This window comes from Patella vulgata, chromosome 6 (assembly GCF_932274485.2).
Source record: "Patella vulgata chromosome 6, xgPatVulg1.2, whole genome shotgun sequence".
NCBI lineage: Eukaryota > Metazoa > Mollusca > Gastropoda > Patellidae > Patella > Patella vulgata.
In genome coordinates, this window is record NC_065884.2 from 71109828 (window position 1) to 71113736 (window position 3909).

Consider the following 3909-nt stretch of genomic DNA (forward strand, 5'->3'; position numbering starts at 1 on the left):
TTTTGAATGTGAATTTTCTATGAGACTGATGGTTTAACGTCCACACAACGTATGAAATGAAATGAAATGGGGTTTAACGTCCTACTGTTCTGCTCCTAAACTGGGCTAATGAAGACGGGCATACGCCATACAGTGTGCTATGAGGGAAATTTTGCCCGGACAGCGGCACTACGGCCTACTCTTATATCGAATTCCAACTGCCAAGGGATCTTTTACGTGCACGCCAATGTGTACACGGGACCTCGGTTTTTCGTCCCATCCGAACGACTAGACAGCTTTCCGTGTCAGCCCCTCCGTCCTGCATCACTGACAAGGGAGAACCACGCCGGAAAATCTGGATGAACTTTCTCGGCCAATGCAGGGATCGAACACCCGACCTCCAGGCTAGCGAGCTAGCGTCTTACCCACTTAGCCACGTAATCCCCCAACACAACGTATACTAGATCATTTAAGAGCTGATTATTTCGTTTAGAAGGTATTTGTGGGTAGGGGTGTTTGGCTGTGGAGGGATACTGGATACCCCAGAGAGCAATGCTATGTTCCCTGTCACGTACATACTTATGTCTGATTCAAGGATAAACCTAATCAGTCTCGTGAGTTTTATTTAAAGTGTCTATGGATAGCCTACATAGTCCAAGATCTTTTTACCTTGATCAGGCTCTGTGTACATTGACTCGACCTCACTGAACCCATACCCCTCCCCGACGCCACGACTGGGGCCATTATATTTCAACAGTAAATACTATTACTTTTTAGTGTAATCAATACACATTACTTTATGTCTGTATAAATAGCAAACATTTTACAGAGTTTAATTATCATTAGACATTACTTTATGTCTGTATAAATAGCAAACATTTTTTACTTCAATATGCTTACATTCCTGTTTCATGTGGCATATAGCAGACTACACAATGTTTTCTCTGGGTTATATTCCTGATTGTTTGTCTTTCATTTTTGAGTGACAGCGCAGTGGACGCTTACGGCTAGACCCCGGATCCATTCACTTAATCGAATATGTACGTTTGTTTGTGAATTCTGCGTATTGTGTCTCAATAGTTTTTTGGGGTTTTTTTTGTGTAATTATGTGTGGTGCAGCCCCCCTATACTTACTATTACAGACATTAAAAGCACAACCAAGTCCAAAATAAACCTTGATTTACAATAATATTTGTTTTCTTAATATATACACCATTCTTAAATCAAATATCTCATATACAGTACATTTTCAAGTGTGGGCCCCCTCCGCCATTCAAATAAAACAATTTCTAAACTCGGTCGTTTTTTGTTGACAATAAATAACAGTTTGATGTCGAAAGGAAACCGATAACAAGATAATAGTTCTTGTTATAAACATGCGTGTAAAATAAATGTCAGTTTTAAAGTGGATGATATACTGGGTCTACCCAAAGTACCCGCAAGCATGTCCGTGAGAGAGAGAGAGGGAGAGAGAGAGAGAGGGAGAAAGAGAGGGAGGAAACCAAGTCCACTTAATTCAATGAAAGACCCTATGATTTCACACACACGCGTTAAACCACAGACCATCTACACCCCTCGGTAAGATATAACATACGGAGTGCTAGACGAATTGATGTGAATTAGATTACTAATGTACAGATCTATAATTCATACTGTTCTACAGTGATCGGGCTAGTTAAGACGGGAGGTTGGATGGTCGAATGGTTAGCGCGTGTGTTATGTATCATAAGGTCTGTCATTGAGTCAGCTGGCGTGGTTCCGATTCCCCGGTTGTACGTGAGTTTTCTCTGGGTTCTCCGGTTTCACCCCTCTGTTAAAGGGCGCAAGCGAATTATCGAAATAAAACTTAACCATATGTTAGTCCCGAAATGACCTAGTTTGTGTCGAGTGGACGTTAAACCCCATCTCTCTCTCTCTCTCTCTCTCTCTCTCTCTCTCTCTCTCTCTCTTCCTATCTCAAAGGTATATATTGTTAAAAACACGATATATTTTTTTTAATTTTAAAGATATTATATTGCTATTTAGATAAAGCGTCTTGGGAGGTTTGTCGTTTACATTGTTCAAATAAAGTTGTTAATCTACGTAAAGACTGGGCACCTTGTCTTAATGGTGCTCGGGGGCCACGGCGGCTAATGTTGAATCTCGATGTGGGATTTTACTGCTCTGACTGGACTAATGAAGAGGAGCATACGCCATACAGTGTGCTGTGAGGGAAATTTTGCCCAGGCAGCGGCAGTATGGCCTACTCTTATATTGAATTCCAACTGCCAAGGGATCTTTACGTGCACGCCAATGTGTACAAGGGACCTCGCTTTTTCGCCCGATCCGAACGACTACACAGTTGTAGTAAAATAACCTAAAAAATAGGCGGAATTAGCTAAATTTGTGCAGATGAACGTGACGTTATTTATTTTGTTTATATCAGTGAGAAGAAGAATCCTATTGAAATTTTTATGTATTGTTCACATTAGTTATGTAGCCCCTGTTCACTTCGTAAATCCCGTGAACGCTCAACTGACAAAAGTTATCGCCCATCGCCCAATCCGTTTGATATTAATGAATCCCACTGATATCTAACAATTACTTTTAATTACGTCAAAAGATATGGTCATTCGTTACCATGCAACATAATGCCTATGGACTGCCTGGGCGATTAAGCTGCTGTGAGCGCCTGTTTCGTTACCAAGTAAACTATGTTTATATAAACGGTATTATACGAGATACATATATTGTGTAGCATTGTGGAGTGTACAGACACTAGCGCTATATATAGAAACAGCTGTAGCTTATATTATGTGTAGATCTATATATACGCGTGACTGTGTTTACTTTATTAATGTCTTTCATTTAACTCAGGCATTTCAATATTATGTCCTTTACTTTTCTTGTATTATATTTAATAATAACAACTTGGTCTCATATTAAAGTATGGTACCTCACAAAGTATAGATAGCCGATTGTAAAAACAAAAAAAAATGTATTCTCCCCGACGGGGAATTGAACCCCGGTCTCCCGCGTGACAGGCGGGGATACTTACCACTATACTATCGAGGATTACATATGACGTAGGTAATTATAGATAACATTTGACCTCTGGATTTCTTATAGCATAGATAGGCGAAGGAAAAGGGACAAAATAATGTACTTGTGTTATGGGTTTAAAGTTTATGTAACAACCTCCCTCCCCTCGCTCAGCTTCAGATTTTTTTATTAAAATAAATTCACGGCCGTGTGCTTTATCTTTTATCGTCAGATGGTGGGATGGGATGGGCATTCAAAGCACGAAATAATGAGATATGGACATATGTAATATCACAATTAATGCTTTGCATCAATGAAAATGGATCACAATGTGATAGTATTAATTCATAATAAAAATTGCCGTCAAATGGGATGTTGGGTTTTTCTCTTTAAAAACTCACTGTGTATGTATATACGTGAAAAAGACGATTGAGTCATGTACTTCCCAAAACTTTTCAAGGTTGCGAGGGATCGGTGATAGGAAGGGCCTGCCAAACCCCATACTGCAAAAATTCCTGGACCCGCCCCTGGGTTTATCGACGATATAAATATCAACGGGAACTAACTCCATAATGTGAAAAGGTTGCAGACCACTATTCTATTACTGATTTTGATTTCTTGTCTCTTCGCCCGACTCCAATTTTGTATCAAATTATAATTGGACTGAATGCTTTTCACTACATAAGGAGCAATGTCTTGTCCCGAAACTTGTATGAGGTTAAACAAGGGCATTTTGAGATATACAAGCGTGAAGTAGCATACTAAAAACATGCAACCATCTGTCGTATATATCACCGTTTCCGACCTCTTAAAGGGCTTATGATTCTATTTTTTGGAACCATAAATGGGTCTAAAAGCATATATTAATGCAATATGAGTGTATATAAAATGATTTATATTAAACATACA

At 39.3% G+C, this 3909-nt stretch overlaps 1 non-coding gene across 1 annotated transcript; it reads right to left on the minus strand.

The window, feature by feature from the left end:
• Positions 1 to 2961: 2961 nt before the first annotated feature.
• On the minus strand, positions 2962 to 3033 carry Trnad-guc (transfer RNA aspartic acid (anticodon GUC)). Its single transcript has one exon. It is a non-coding gene; the product is annotated as a tRNA-Asp (tRNA).
• Positions 3034 to 3909: the final 876 nt, after the last annotated feature.